Source organism: Acromyrmex echinatior, chromosome 13 (genome assembly GCF_024713525.1).
Source record: "Acromyrmex echinatior isolate Ae372 chromosome 13, ASM2471352v2, whole genome shotgun sequence".
In the NCBI taxonomy this organism is placed as follows: Eukaryota; Metazoa; Arthropoda; class Insecta; order Hymenoptera; family Formicidae; genus Acromyrmex; species Acromyrmex echinatior.
This window is the reverse complement of record NC_141864.1, coordinates 11,389,921-11,406,928: the sequence shown is the minus strand read 5'-3', so window position 1 is coordinate 11,406,928 and position 17,008 is coordinate 11,389,921. Positions and strand designations below refer to the sequence as shown.

Here is a 17,008-nt window from a genome sequence, read left to right as displayed (position 1 = left end):
TTCGGTGCATCTCTAAATATAATATTAATTTGTTATATAAAATGATTTGCATCAAAAGCATTGTATGTATTATTTATAATGACTTTTAAGAAAATGGTGAGTAAATTTTCCTTATCATCTATTTTGTTATCTAACAAGTCTTTGGTATTATTAATCGCGATATTTCTGTATTCATAGAGAAATGACATGTCTTAGAAAATCTTTGCTACAATTAATTAATCATTATCCTGACAAAGTTTGTGAATACAATCTCTTTTATTAAAAATGGCTACGTGGGATAGATCGATCAAAATGAGAAAGGATGGCAATATCTTTAGATCGACACATTTTTAGAGATACAAATATATTTCATATAGGTATATATGTTTTTCATTTTTCGTATAGAAACTGTAATACAAAAACAAAAATTACGTATTTTATGATTAAAATAACACTATTTTACTTGTATTATTACTATTATTTATTACTATTATTTCTTAAAATCTAGAACTGGCATTAAAATAAAAATTGTATTTTTTATACATATTGTCCGTAACAAATATATTGGCTATTGCCAATCCTAAAACGTGTAACAATCAATCCAGAATGCGGAAATAATTGTTATATTTTCGCAGCTTGATTCACAATTAAATAACTTATTTTTACTATATGATGAATCCAAGTAATATTCTTTTAATATCTAAAGGATGTAAGTAAATATTATAACGTATATAATATTTCAAAATCAGGCATCCATTTTTTTTTTAAATCACTAATTAAAAACTATGACGATCGGCTTGATCTCCTGTGTATAAACCAAGTGATATTATATTTCTCTATTGTGTAGTCTTTTTAGTTTTACAAAATATTTACACAAACAATTATGAAAATAGATTATAAAATATGAATACGCCATGCTTAAAAATTTAACAATAAATTGTAACTCTCTGAACTAGAAAAGAAGTTATATCTTACAAGTCAAAAGTATAGTATCTTGATTTATTCATACATTAGAAAAGAAATCTTATCGTAAGTAATCTTCATATAAAAATGAATTTACATTGCATAATAAAAATAATCCATTAGAATAAATGCCAAATATTTGTTAAATAAATCAATAAAACGGAGGGAAACATCCATTTAATATAAAAAGTTGACAACAATGTACATCTATTATAATATCTCTCAATGCACGCTACGACAACAAGGCACAACGCGGTGAAATCAAGCATAAATTGCATACCTAAATTGTTCGGAACGAATTCTATGGATTTACGCTTCGTTAACTCATATGGCGAGTGTTGACTTTTTTCCAATACGTCCATCTCTCAATCAAGAATATGTATAACACTACCTTATAAATTTACGAAAGCTGCACACTGTCAAAATTTATATTTATATAAAAACTGTATTGTTTGAACAAGTCTAACGTTGCAAGTAGATGAAGTATGTTCCACCTCTCGAATTAATTAATTTAATTAGCGTGATGAAAATAATAATAAATTTTGTCCGTATAATATTTATTTTTCATTAATCACATCGACAAATTTTAACGTTTCAACTTATTATATGACGTATTTATTTTATAAATTGATATTTGCTTGGATAAAAGTTATTTCGTCTAAACTTTTTTTATCTTTAAACTACTTAATTTAATTTCCTTAAAAAAATACAATTATAAAAACTTATTAGCCATGTACTAACAAACTATTTAACTTTTAGAGCTTTTATTTTATTATATGAAATCGTCTAATTATTTTAATTGTTATACTTGATCGTCGTATAATTCCGGCTTTTACGCGTTTATTACTGTGATATATGTATATACGTGTAGAATTATTCTACCGAGAAATTCGCTATATATGTCGCTGTTGCACTGGGATGGGATTTAGTCATAGGGTGAAATGCGTTGGCACCCGCTTGTAAAGTACTGTAAGTGACGTCACGGAAACGATATGTAAGCGCATTGTTCATATACGAGTGTTGAAACGTGTAAAACATCATACATATATAAAAATTTCGCCGAAGTCGTTATGCGAAATGTTCGCGGTACAACGCGCATTAAATACTTTGAGTTAAATACAACAACTGAAATACAATGCACTTCCTCGTTGCTCTTTGTCTGATCTCGTTTATAACTGTAATAAATTTTACATTGTCAAAATAATAAAATTTATTAACTTGCTATTGATTTTACATGGTGCAATGTATTAGAATACGTATGACAAAATTAGCAAACTATATATAATTATTATAATATTAAAATATTTTAACGCTCAAAGGAAAATTTAACGATTTATTATTGTTACAATATTTGTCAAGCAATTCTTCAATCATAAAGTTTATAATATTTTATAATCTTCATAAAAATTATAGTAAAAAAAATATATAAATAAAATTTACCCTTTTATAAATATTTAAAAATAGGCTTAACATTCTGTAGATGTCAACATAACTTTGGAGGTTTATAACTCTTCTTACAATAAAGATAATTTGACGTATTCTTTTTTAATTTGGAGGAAAAAGGATAAGAAATAACTTTGTTTTTTTAATGTAAATGTCGAAAAACATATTATATTATATTAGTCAAAAATCCATTCAACAAAAATCCTGCGTTGGAAAAATGACGTTTTTTTTTAATGATCATTATTTTGTTTTTAATTAATCAGAATTCAGAAATTGTACTTTGAAGAGAAAAGATAATACTGAAATATGGTCTTTTGATTTTTTTTTCCAACGACCTATTTTTCATCCGATGTTGAAAATAAATAATTTTAAGGAGGGATAAAACGTGAATCATATGGAAAGTCCATTGAAAATGTTTATAAATTTTTGTTAGAAAATATAAACTTTTTAGAAAAAATATCAAAAATATCAAAATATCTCATATATTAGAAAAATTGTATAAAATTTTCTAATGTATCAGACTTCAGAAAAGCATTTCATGCAGAGAGGGTTGTGGGAACACATGCATACGTTTCTTACATTTAGAGCATTTCATTTTTGTTCACGAAGATACCGAGCTGTCACAATTATAGCATATTTTCTTCGTTGTTTTCTTCAATTAGAGAATTATATACAGAATTACAGAAAAAATATTCTTGTTGGCATATAGGTCACACAGGTACAAATTCACATAGGTTTAGATTTATTTTATGCCTGCGCGAAGAGATTCGCAGGATACTAAATGCTTTTATGGAAAGTATAGCGGCGATCCCTATATTTTTAGGGATGGACAGCAATCCTAAGTAAAATTCATTTTAGAACTAGTTACACAACTATATCTCTATTCCTGGATACTAATGATGTTATATTAATAAAAACGCATATAAATATATTAAATAATAAACAGATGCTTCAACCCTTGATATTAGATCCATTATCAAAACATTAAACATCTGTATTTTGTTATTTAAAATACATTTTTTTATTACACATGAATGATCGGTATCGGTTTATATTGGCATTATATTTTATTTTCATTTCTGTAACTTTTTTAAAGCATTTTGTCACAATATTTTTTTCCACACCACTAGTATTATATATTATATACAAAGATGCTGAAGCAAACACAATGTGCGTTGGCTAATATATTTCAGAAAAGATCCGTGTTCACATATTTCAAATTAACAAGGTATTTGTAAAGACATGAACAAAGTCTCGATTAAGTAGTAAAACCGCACGTATGCGAGGACGATACTAAGAAAACTCATTTTCGTGTAAAAAAATTGGCGATCGGCCAATTCTCGCTGTCATTGAGGGACAGCTTGAAGTTACCCGAAATTGAGTGTACGTCGAAGACGATAGTGTCTCGGGAAGGGGATCTTATGAGCAAGAAGAGAGCATCAAACGAGATATAAGAGAAAGACGAAATGCGAAGATAGAGCAAGATAGGCAGTAGAGACAGAGTTGAGATAGAATTCTGAGAGAGATATAAGAGATACGAAAGGAAAGGAGAAAGAAGAGAGAAACAGATATGGAGTGGCAAGCTGCAAAGGCGACAGAAAGCTCGAGAGAAAAAGGACGGAGAGCGAGAGGGAGGAGCAGCGGTAGTTCAGGAGCAAGGGTAGCGGGGGAGGATCGTTGCTTCGAATCAGGGGTTGCTTTCAGAGGAGCACGCAGTGCTCTCTCGTCTCGCGAGCCGGGAGAACGGGAGATAACGCGTGTGCCGGCTCGCAGAAAAAAAGGGTAGTTTACTTACATCTTCGGCAGGCTCCTACCCTCGTGGCTTTACTCATTCCCGCCAAAAAAGAAACTTGTGGCAAAATTGTGACAAACGTCGGCCGTGTAATACCTCCGCTTTTCTTCTTCGCTCACTCTCTCCGTTTCTCGCATCACTGTGAAATCCGAACGAGACACTCGGGAATGAAACGACAGCCGATTAATGCCCCGGGATTTAAGACCAGGTGGAAGATCAAGGGCTAACACTCGTACAGACAACGTAATCCTCGAGGTATTCCTCGATGTTGTAGGATAATTTTTTCGCTCTCGCATTGAAGAGTGTTACTGAAATCAATTACAAAACCGCCGATTACAAAACAGTTCAAGATTAAGTGAAAGATAAAGAGTTAATGTCAGCAGAAGATTGCAATACGATTCTCAGATTGTTTCTCGGCACATAATTTAGTTCACAAGTCTACCTAAGAGATCATCAACTAAAAGATCGGCATATTCCAGATTGATCAGATACCTTTAATCCTAATGGATTACCCTTAACGTATTCTCTTCAATGGTTCACTCGATGGTCCATTCGATTGTGAGTTGACTAACCCGTTGGGAATGGAGAAATTAACGCGGCAAGTGTTTTAGTTCAGATATATGGCGCTGATACCACAGTGAGTTCGCTGATCCGCGTTTCGTTCTTATCGTCACGAAGATAGGAAAAATCATTTAGTAGACCGTTTTTCTCTCGTTTTCAAATCCTTGGAGATTTCAATGGGACAGTCGGCTGCGAAACAACCAGATTGATAGGTAAAACCGTTTGTAGGGAATATTGAAAAAGAAAGTAAACAATGTTTTGTGAAATTAATAAAAGAATAAGTGTCAGTGCATTAAATCTAAATAATTGATAAGTAGCAAGTATATCAGTTACCGCAATTAATTTCTTTATTTATGTAATTAAAAAATTATTCTACAACTACATAATAACATGAAGATGCTTAAAACAATTACATAAATAAAACTAATCAAAATTTATGTGTCAGAAATATAAACGTTATTTATAAAATTTTATATAATAGATAATAAAATATAATTAACAATAAAACATATTTTAAATGTTATAATGGCACTTTTTAATTACTAACTACAAGAGAATAAAATGATTTATCAAAAGCATTTGTAAATTTTTTAGTAAAAACCAAATATCTAAAAGAATCAGACAAAAATAATTATTTTATCACCTTAATAACGAGGAAAAAGTAGTTATTTCATTATTTATCGCATTTGCACCAGTTTTTGGGTCAATTAATAAACGTACGTGGTTTAAGACTCGGACGACTTAAGACAGGGTTAACGCCCTAAAAAGAATTGCAATTCCTTGTGGTATTTCGAGATGAAGATTAGCTAACGCCGGGAACACTTCTGGGAACATTCACCCGTACACGTCCGACAATTGTCACAATAAGTATTAGGATTGCGAATCTGAAAACAGTTTTGTTTCAAGCTTGAAACTTTCACTCTTATCATTCTGCTAATTACAATTTTATATAAAAGGTATATCTAATATGATAAAAATTATTTTCAGAAAAAGTTTATTTCCATTTTAGTAACATGATAATATTAAAATTAATTCTTAGTGTCTGAATTCCAAATTATCTTCTTCCTAGCAGTAACTGTAAAGATGCGGAATTAATTTTCACTGTTAAATTCCACGACATAAAAAAATGAGCAAGCTTTGACATCTTTGTTTCATTTGTTCTTATAAAAGCTCATGTTACGGTTCAGGTAGAATCGAGTTTTCAAAGAGCAAGAACGATAAACATAAAGACACGATCGCTTTATGAGGTCCATCGATAAGAAATAGCGCTCTTCTATATAAATACAGGTTTCAATCGAAGCTCCAAAGCAACAGCATACTGTTAAATCTACAGTGTCAAATTTAACCTAATGTACTATTGTTCCTACTCAATTATATTTCATCTAAAACAATGGTTATATTTGACGCTATACAGTATCAATTTGACACTATATAGTTACGATTAAGTCCTATTCACTGATTATTAATTATAATCACGCACTATTTAAATTGCAATATATCGTGCTTCATTCCGATATTGATAAATGATACGCGGATTATTTCAACATATTATTAAGAGAGAATGCCCTTGAGGCCTAAAAATGATACCTAATTTTTTGTAGTAAATCAATTAACTCAATTAAAAATCGATTTTAAAGGCTATACTAAATAAGCTTTCAAGAATACGAAAAAAATTTGTCTTAATTTTTATCATACAAAATGGCGACGTTATATCAATAGCATCGAGCCTCCTTTTTTGGTGAGTGCATATGCACAGAATTTCCTACACCTTTTGGCTTAAAATTAAATCCAAAGTTTTTATTATCTACATACTTTAAGTTAGAAAAGTACGTAGGATTATTTTAAAATATTTATTTTTGTAAAAATGGTAAATGTTTAAACAAGAGTAACATTTTCGATTAAAAATTTCCATCTTTAAATGTTAATAATAAAAAAATATTTCAATATATCGCAAAAATCTTGCTTCTCTAGATTAAACATTTAAGAATGCAAATTTCAAGTGAATTGGTCAAGAATTGTAAAATTATTGTGTACATCGACTTTGAAAACCTCGTTTTCAGAAAAATGTATTTAAATTTTTTAGTAGTGACTTTTTTTTTAGAAATTTAAGTTCTCTTTTATCTGCGAAGATTTGCTACGTGACGCTGCACAATGGGGAAAAATGAGAAATCGTTTCAAAATTGTCGGGAGCTTTCAAATTTTAAAAAAAAGCTTATTCAATTTCGAAAAAAAGTTATCAAAGCAAATTTTTTAATTAGGCTGTTTATTTAAAATGACAAACATAAAATGGCAGCTAAAAGACAGAAATTATGTACAATGTTAATTTGATTTGTATTAAATTAGATATATGTTTCTAATGTTACAGATTCAGATGTCACTGATTGTCACGGATTACAGAACTAATATTAAAATTGCAAAATTCATTATAATTATCATAATAGACTTTCTTGACTTTGTGTAAAAAACGCTGTATAAGGAAAATATAATTATACGAGTATTTGCGAAAGGGGATAAATATAATTGCCGAGGATACTCATACAAATAAACAGCGATATTAAAAATTGTGATACATGATTTTTCACAAAAAGAAAATTATTTTTAATGTTGACATTTGCCATTTTGAACCGTTTTGAATTTTACAATTTTGACTTAAGGTCTATATCCAGCGACCTAAAAAATCTTTTAATGATTTTCATCAAAAATTAAATAATCTTTCAATTTTGGCATCTGCCATACTTCATTCGTCATTTTGAATTTCTTAATTATTGCAAATAATTCACAATTAATGACCTTAAACATATGTATTCACATAAAAATCTAGTGGAAATCGATTTACAATGATAGATTTATTCATATTTCTAATTTTTTTTATTGTTCATATGGCAGCCATATTGGATTTATAATAATGAATTTTAATACAAATCAGGTTAACATTGTAAATGCTTTCTATCTTTTAGCTGCTATTTTATGTCTGCCATTTTGAAAAAAAAAAACCTAACTCAAAAATTTACCATATCAACTTTTTCGAAATTGAATAAGCTTTAATTTAAAAAAAAAATATTGAAATCGGTTAAAATTTAAAAGCTCCCGATAATTTTAAAACATGATTTCTCATTTTTCTCGCATAGTTTTGTCTACTACTTTAAAAAAAGCCTAATATAAAGATCGATCTCGGCAACCTTTTTCGAAATTAAGTAGACTTTAAAAAAAAATCATTAAAATCAGTTGAAATTTGAAGAATCTAGACAATTTTGAAACGATTTCTCATTTTTTCCCCACTGTGCGCCATTCATAGCTTCAGCGGAGAAAGGTGAGACGATGCAAGATATTGGCTCTAACGGGATTATACGGTTGAGATACCAGCTTAAAACTATTGAAATATTATTCTTTAAGAATATAAAGTATAAATTTAAACAAAAAAATAATTTTCGATTTTTTCAAACCTCAAAAATGACATCCCTTAAATATAGCTTTCAAGAAATGTTTTAATGACTTTCATTCAATAATTAACACATTAATAATATGTTAATAATACATAGTATGACGTTTGTCAATCAATCAAATATTTAATAATTGATACATTAGTTATAAAAGATACTTTTATAAGCATTTAAAATCATTTAAGCAATTAGTTTAATAATGGAAATATTTCGCTTAATTAAACACTAACTTAAACTTTTAAAAAAATGAAGCTTTTCTAAAATCTTACAGTTTTTTCTTAAATAAGATTTGTTATAATTCATTATTTTTCATTATATTCCTTGTTTTAAAAGTGGTTTTCCTGTAAAGATTAATTTTTAACATTTAATGCAGAAAACAATGTTGCGATAATGATAGTCGACATTAGTCTTTAAAAAATTTATGAAACGATTTACATTTTAGGTTCAATATTTCTGATCCTTAACGTTTTACACAAATATTTGCGAATTTTTCTATATGATAAATCTCAGAACGGTCAAGTAATGCGAACGAATAGCCGCTGTACACGGCAAGTAATTTCGTGAAGGAGGGTTTCCTTCGGGTTTGATCTTGGATCACGTGGGGTTCCCGTCGTTCTATTTGCTAAGCCGAGAAGAGTTTATCTTTCCGAGTCGCGGATTCGGCTTTATTTAATTATTCCTTTCGGTATATAACTCGCCGAAATCGCGGCGACAGTTGGGTTTCCCATCGTATTTACAGACGAAGACTCTGATTTAAATTCTGAATACGGTCGATTTAGCTTGCGAAATATCTATAGCAAAGAGAGAAAAAAATATCTATAAATATTCTAAGTACTATTCAAAAATTTTAAATGACTAGTGACGCTAATACCTGTCCAAATGAAATATTATCCTGGCAAAACGAATACGAGCTGCGGCCGCAAACTCCTTACCTAGCATCGACTCCGTAATATTTGTCAACTCGATTTTATTTCACGTAAAATTAGCGAATCCAATTAAGCGTGGTGTCTAACGAGGCAAACTTAATTTTATTCATTTTTTTTTTCGTATTACACGTCCCTCCATTATGTCAGTCGTGTCGCCATTTCGGAAAATACACTCCGATAGGGCTATGCTTTTTGTCAGGATTAATTTCAGCATAAATTCGTCTTCATCGTAGAGTGAGAAAGAGAGGGAGGGGAGGAAGTGTGCTAAAAAGGTGCACGTACGTTCCTCGATTGAGTTTGCCTCTTTCCTTCTCCTTTTGCGAATACAAGGGACGGTAAATCAGTTCGCAATGCAATTTAATTTTAAGTAATTGAATTAAATTTCAGAGTATACATATATAAGCATGTAAGTTTATCTTTCTCTTCGAATCACTTAAAAGTAAAGAACAGCCATATTATTAGCCATATTACTAGCAAAAGAATATAATAAGAACTACGTTTTGTCAGAAGATTTAATTCAATTTAAATTAACTGAGTCTGATTCTAATCTACGTAATTAAGGGTACTTATAATTTGCTTCAACTTAATATAGAAGCAGCTCTAAATCGTATAATTAAAATTTTATTGATTTAATTTCACCTTTCCGAAATCGTAGCGCGAAATCATAAATTCTTATCGAAATTCGCACCTCTGTGAACCGCTAGAGTAATAGAAAATCTCATAAACTCTTCTGCAATGTACATAAATAAAGTTACGTTTTACCGGAGCGAGGACTAATTCCGAACAAATTCGCCATCTCGCTCTCGAGTACCTTGCCGAGAGAAAGATGGGCGGATAAGTTTCTATCGGTAACCATGTTCGTCTTTTCCGTTCGCGTCGGCGAAAACAAGGAACAACCTCCGTTGCTTCTAACTTCCAACCGAAACAGTTCGGTTCGGCGCTGATGAGCTTCGAGCGTGCGATGGAAACTTCGGCACGGTGGAACGTGTCTGGTGAACACGGTCCCGCGTTTCTAATGCGATCCAGGGAAGTTTTCCTCGGCGTCGATTGTGCCCGGGTCAATGGGGAATAAAAGGAGATCCGGTTTTGATCAGACTCGATTATAGTGCTCGTCCGAATTAGAGCTTCTCCGGGGCGCAAGGGATACGCTTAAAGCAGCGTGTTGCTTTGGACACTGCCATAATAATAACTGTCTATTGAATTCTCATTTTGTTCCATTCAGACAACAGAGTTGCTGCAAGTTACACACTGAAATTCATATTGTTAAATTATTCCCACAATTGAAGAGCTGACTTTCAAAATGCGTTTGTCCGAAATTTGTAATTTTCAGAAAATTAGAGAGAAAGAAAGAAACGCATACAAGAAAACTACGCATATGTCAATCAATAGGATGTGAAATATTAAACAAAATTGCTAAACAATTGCTAAAAATGTTAAACAAATGCGTTTTGTTTGTCTCCAATTTAAAAACATAATGCACTTCGCAATGTCTACGTTTCTTCAGTGTATAAATTAACAATGAAAAAATACTTTCTGAACATCTCAGAGTAGCTTATAATATGAATCTTTCGACACTAAACACTCCGCCATCTTTAATTAAAAAAATGAAATTCGGACAAAATGGATTTTGAAAATCTGCTTCTCAATTTGAGTTATTTCTAATCATTTCTATAAATCGTGCTCAATATGTCGTTAATTTAACTAAAACAATAGAGTCAAAAAAATTTAACTCTTAATTTATCAATTAAATTTGATTCAAATTTAGTGTGTATTATTTATTAAGTATACATGTTACTATACTATAGATGTTACGTTTATTTTAAAACTATCTACAGAAACGGATTGATTTACATTTTGACGCACAAGAGGTTAAAAATAACAAAGTGTTATTTAACTTGAGAGATTGAATTTGCCATTGTTGCTTTGATATCTATTGTAACAGTACATTCAATATAAATAATGTTGACATATATATTATTTTTCTTCCCTCAATAAAGAGTAAAAGAATATTGGTATTTGAGAATGATAAAAAACTAATAATTCTAGTTACGTAATATATTATGACACGTGGAATTAGATCGATCAGAAGATCGACGAGAACTATGAATAGCAACCATTTATTGATTAATTACGTCGCGAATATTAATATGATGGTGACTAATAAACGAAATGCTGTGTAACAAAGAAATCAAGATTGAATTGATGTAATTAACATGCCGGATATCGATGACGGAAATATTAACGCGTCAAGAATCGAGTTGATAACGGCAATGTAATTAAATACACACATATATATATATATATATATATATATTTATATAACATATATGTATATGTGTGTATATACAGAGAGAAAGTGCCTAATATAAGATACTTGTTTAAAGGCATAACTATTATTTAATTTGTAGATTCAACTATTATTTTTAATGATGTGAATCAAACATATAGGAAATATATTCAAGTTTTGTCATTGAAAATTAGCAATTTATAATACTTGTACTTTGTTTAATGTGGAAGTATTTATCAAAATTGTCGATTTTGCTAATTCAAAAAAGATATTGTTAATATAAGGCACAAAGATTATCTTTATATAAAATGATATCTTGTAACAGGAAATCAAGCGAAGAAATAAAGGAAAGATTTCTATATAAATGATTTTACAAAAGTAGGAACATAGCAAACTTCAATCTCAACTATAAATACATAGTAATTCTATAACTTGTTGATGACTTTGTCATTTCAAAACACAATCATCCTAAGACTAGGAATTAATTACAATTAGCACATATCAAATTTATATACTTATTATAAAATAGAACAGTCAGAAAAATTAAACAAAATTTAAATTTCATAATTTTCAGAAATTAAGTATCCTAAGTCTCATCTTATATTACGAGTCCCTTGCAATTTTGCGATCACATTAAACCTAATCTTTTAATCAATTAAGCAAATTATAATATTTTTCCTATATTTTTCTATTAATATGACTTTTACTTTATCACTGCATGCAGAATTCATTGCCAAATATTTATTTACTATACAATAAACAAGATTTAAACTCACCTTAATAAAATTTGACAATATTCAATTTTACAAATTTTTTTCGCAAAACTACACGCATGATCTAATAATAAATTTTCTACTAAATAAATTTTACCTCAAGAGTAGGAAATTTATAATGGAATCAATCACATACACTTTAATTTAGCAGAAATTCCGTTATCTCTTATATTAGAATCTTATCTCTTAAGCAATTTTATCTTATTCTACCTGTATGCTGGGCCAACAAAGACAGGTTAAAATAAATCCACGACTGCTGTGCTTGCTCTCCACTTATCTAAATATTAACCCTCCCTAAAATCTGAACATGAGTCTGTACACTTTATGTCACTTATGCCGTCACAAAGCCTCTCGAAAACGTAGAATGTACAATATTAAACAATAGACCAGCGGAAACGAACGGTGAGTGTAACTAGCAAAATCGTACAAAAGCGCGATATTGAGTTTGACATTGTATTTCACTATTTCGAAGTTAACAAACCGCAGTAAATGCACATGTCGTTCATACACCATTAAATTATTGTTTCCATAAGATCTTTATTCTTATTATACGTATTACTTCCGATCCACTCCATTAATATTAAAATCTGTGTCAGTTCAATCGCAAGATGCACGCCGTAGTTTTAAACATAAACTAAATTTCTTTTTATTTAGTTATATTTCAGTTATTTCATTTTTATTTACGAAGGAAATAAGGATAAATATGCATTTTAGTACAACATGATATAAAAGGCTAATAAGAGTCGGAAAAAAAAATCCTTCATTATTCGTTTAACATAAATATAATTGAAGTATAGATATAACAAGAACTGCAGAAAATAAAATTAAAACACTACAGAATACAATACTAAGTACAATTACATGTTTCGATCTTATATTTAGGCTCTCTTCAGATGTACAAAAAATTCCGGCGCAGTAAAAATTATAATACAGTATAAATATGCATTTTAGATTACATCTCACCGATTTCAATGTTCTTTAAGTATGTTGTAGAGAAGAGTGTCCTGAGTGATTCCCCACAAGAATTAAGTGGGGGACGGTATTGGTTTAGAAGATATAATAAATTAAAGTTTTATAATAAAGTCATAGCATACGACTTTTCACGCGAAGTGACTTTCACCCCACCTTCCCTTCTGCTTAGGAGCGCACAACTTTCCAAAGAAATATAATAGTAAATCTCGGAAAGTGGTGAGCTCCGAAATAGGCGGGAAGATCGGATAAAAGTCGCTCCGCGTAGAAGTCGTGCGTTCCTGAGGCTGCGTTCGGAAATATCACCCGAATGTTCCCGTATATCGTTTTATTCTTGTTGTTCACTCAATGTTAAATAAGGATAAGATATACGGTGGCACCCGGATGATGTTTGCGAATGCAGTCTAAGCAGGAAAGTCGTATGCTGTAACTTTATTATAAAACTTTAATTTATTATATCTTCTAAACCAATGCTGTCCCCCACTTAATTTTTGTGAGAAATCTCACTCAGGACACTATCATATATTATAACATATCTAAAAGACATTAAAATCGATGAGGTGTAACCTAAAATGTATATTTATCGAAATAAGAACTTTGCCTCTCTCGGTAATATTTCCAGACTTGAATATTCCGTTTACGTTTGTCTAATAGTAATTTTACCGATTCCGTAATTCGATGGATTCTATTGGTTTTTAAGCGGCTCGTCGTAATAAACATGAAATAGATTGTAAACATTATGTTTTGAGATATTTCCGTGATATATACATAGATTCTCTTTATGCATTTATTAAATTTTATTCTCTACTTCCTTATTTTGAGAGAATTAAATCGTAACTCGCTATTCATCACTTTATTTATGACGAAATTTCTTTCAATAGTAATTTTTGGGTCACAAAGATGCCTTTTCAGATACGCCTTTAGCATTAATAACAAATATTAATTTTTTTCCATTAGCCAGATCAATGCATGGTAGACACTTCACTCATTTTAATTAGTTTCTCTTTAATGATAATTGCTACATTCTCGTTAATATTTTTCCAGTACAAATCACTGCCAAATCTCTGTAAGCAAAAATACTTATATTACAGAATTAAATGCGATATTAATTTCCTGGAACATTTTATAGAATTCGAGAAGTCGTTTAATTTCTTTTTCTCTTCTTTAGTATAGCACTCTTATATATTTATGCTACAAAATTAAACTTTTTTAGGCTTCTCTCATGCAAGAGACTCACTAGAGGTTTTAAGGTGAACATAAAATGTGAGATTATAGGATGCTAAAATATATTCTTTCATAATATAATCCGCTCACACAAAAATTATATATAACGTATATAAAAGAAAATGGCAATTGCTTCAATTTCAAGGTGTTAACGATCATTTAACGCTAAAATTAAGGTTCGATAAATTAAATCTCAAAAACAGGAACAAAATCTTATTTCTTCGCTAACCTTAGATAAACTGTACTCATCGTCAGATTATTTATCTTACAATGAAGAAAGAAAAACGAGAAAAAACGGCGCAAAGAAAAGGCAATCAGACATGATTAATTATACCATTCGATATCTTCGATTTCTCTTTTATTGTGTTAGTTAGATTAAAAAAAACAGATATTAAGGATTCGATTGCGATAAAAAAAGGACATGTTAGGCATTCGATAAGAATTTATTATCGATGCTCGTGAAATAATGAGAACTTTCAGGAATATCAAAGCAAACAGAAAATATGTATTGGAGAAAAAAATTTAATTAGTCGTAACCTAACAGACAACCCCCATTCATATTTCCTTTCGAACGATATTTCTGTATCTTTTTGATAGTCGATGTAATTATACATGGGTGCAACTACGCGATGAGTTAAAAACATATTTATGAGAGATAATTTTTTAATAAAATGCTGTTTATATACGTAATTACATTTTCGCGGCAAAATTAATTTCACTCCGTAACAATTAGCAACTGTTGTCTGCACCATGCATAAAATATATGCTTTTTGCGTCATAAATTATCCAATGGATAGGTGGCTGTCCACGTAACAGCTTATTTCTTTCGCGCAAAATGAAATCTGTAATACCAACTGTTTATGCAATTAGTAATTATTGATGATCTGTCTTACAAAGTATTTTGATATTAACTTGCATTCGCATGTATATCCGTTTTAAAGACCATCACGTTTTATTAATCGTAACTTGGATAAACTGCACGCGAACGTATTGTAGTAACATACATAACACTTACACTGGATTAAATTAGACTGAAAATAAAAAAAGATTTAATTAGTCTATTGCATTTAAGATCTTCCCGTATAAACATATTCGTAGGCAATTTTAATTAAGTGTTTATTAGACAGTTGTATAAAAGTTTCCTGATATAATTTTAATAACATAAATCCACATTTAAATTTATTTAAAAGTCTATTTGACGAAGAAAATGTTGAAATTTTATTTTTATTTTAAATTATATACATGTACACAAAAAATTAAATAAAAAATATTTCATACATTAATTTTATCAGTATAACAAATTAAATTAATTAAAACTCCTTGTAAATCAAAGAAGTAGAAAGGATATGGGCAATAGAAGTCAAGCGCAGAAGACATCGCGCAAATAATATATCTATGAAGTGTGAAATTTCTTTCTTGTGAAAAGAATCTTTTTCTTTCACTCTTTTTGAGTTTAAATTCTTTCTGGCATTTAAATTCTCGAGGTTGGAGAGCTCACCATGACAGGATAATTTTTATTTACAATCTATTTATGTTAGTTTGTGTTGTCTCTGGAGGGCTCAAAAGTGAGCCGAAACATGTAAGCGCGTTTTAATGAATAAAGAAGTTTCACACTTTATAGCTATATTATTTGCGCGACGTCTTCTGCGCTTGACTTCTACTGCCCGTATCCTTTCCAGTTCTTTAATTTTATCAATAGTGAAATCATTTTGGAACAAATTCTAATTTAAAAAATTGTATGAATCAGTGATTAAGCAACTTTTGGTTAAGATTAAACATCATTTTTCGAATACAAGTAAGTTTGACACAGATCACATGTGAATATAAGTGTCGCTAAAGAACAATAACATTGTCGAGAGAATTATTCGTTGACAGCGAATTAAAAAGTAAATTTAAAAAAAGTAAGTAAACGCGAGAATCATGGTGAGAGAGTGCCGTAACTTCTCGTCGTTTAGCGTTGGACTATTCCTCCCTTGGGCGTCTGTAGCTTCTGAATATTGCAACATCGCTGTAGTTTATAGCGCTTTGTACACTGCGATAAGGATGCGCTATTTGCAAGATGCAAAACCAATTACATTGGCTGCGAACATATCGATCCTATGCATGTCCATGAGCGTTGAGTGCCTCTTCATATCATCTAAAATTACTGAATCCGTTGGCCCCGTTCTTACTTTTTTCAATGATAAAATTGTCTAATAGAAAAAAATCTCATCTATTGTCCAATTTTTTTTGTCCAATTTAAAATTGGCTTTTTCGCGACAAAAAAGTAATTTTTTAATTATTTGCATACTTCAAAAATAAATAATTGTTTTTCTATGTCGAGCTTTTTAAATACAATAAGAATAAACTTTCGATTTACATTTTATTTTCTAGCTATTTATATATTAATAAAAATTTTTTATCAAGATTAAAAAATTAGGTGTGCTTCAAAGTTAAGAGAGGAATATAATTCCATTTTAATATATTTTTTCGAAATTATTCTGAAAGAAATGTACTCTTTACTGAAAATTACTTTTGATCAATATAAACAGCATCATATCATTATAGAAATATTATATACAAGAATAACAATAATTATATTAGGAATCTCGAATTTTTTAAACAATACAAAAAGATAAATATAGTAGGCTAATGAGAAATTAATAAAAATG

General features: G+C 29.9%; 1 protein-coding gene across 2 annotated transcripts in view; it reads left to right on the top strand.

The window, feature by feature from the left end:
* Positions 1-2,573: 2,573 nt before the first annotated feature.
* The window catches only part of LOC105151527 (uncharacterized), an 83,473-nt gene continuing 69,038 nt past the window's right edge, over positions 2,574-17,008 (top strand). For both annotated transcript variants that reach the window (XM_087412285.1, XM_011065289.2), the window contains exon 1: positions 2,574-4,432. The gene's annotated coding sequence lies outside the window, so the exon portion shown is untranslated. The remainder of the gene's footprint in view (positions 4,433-17,008) is intronic.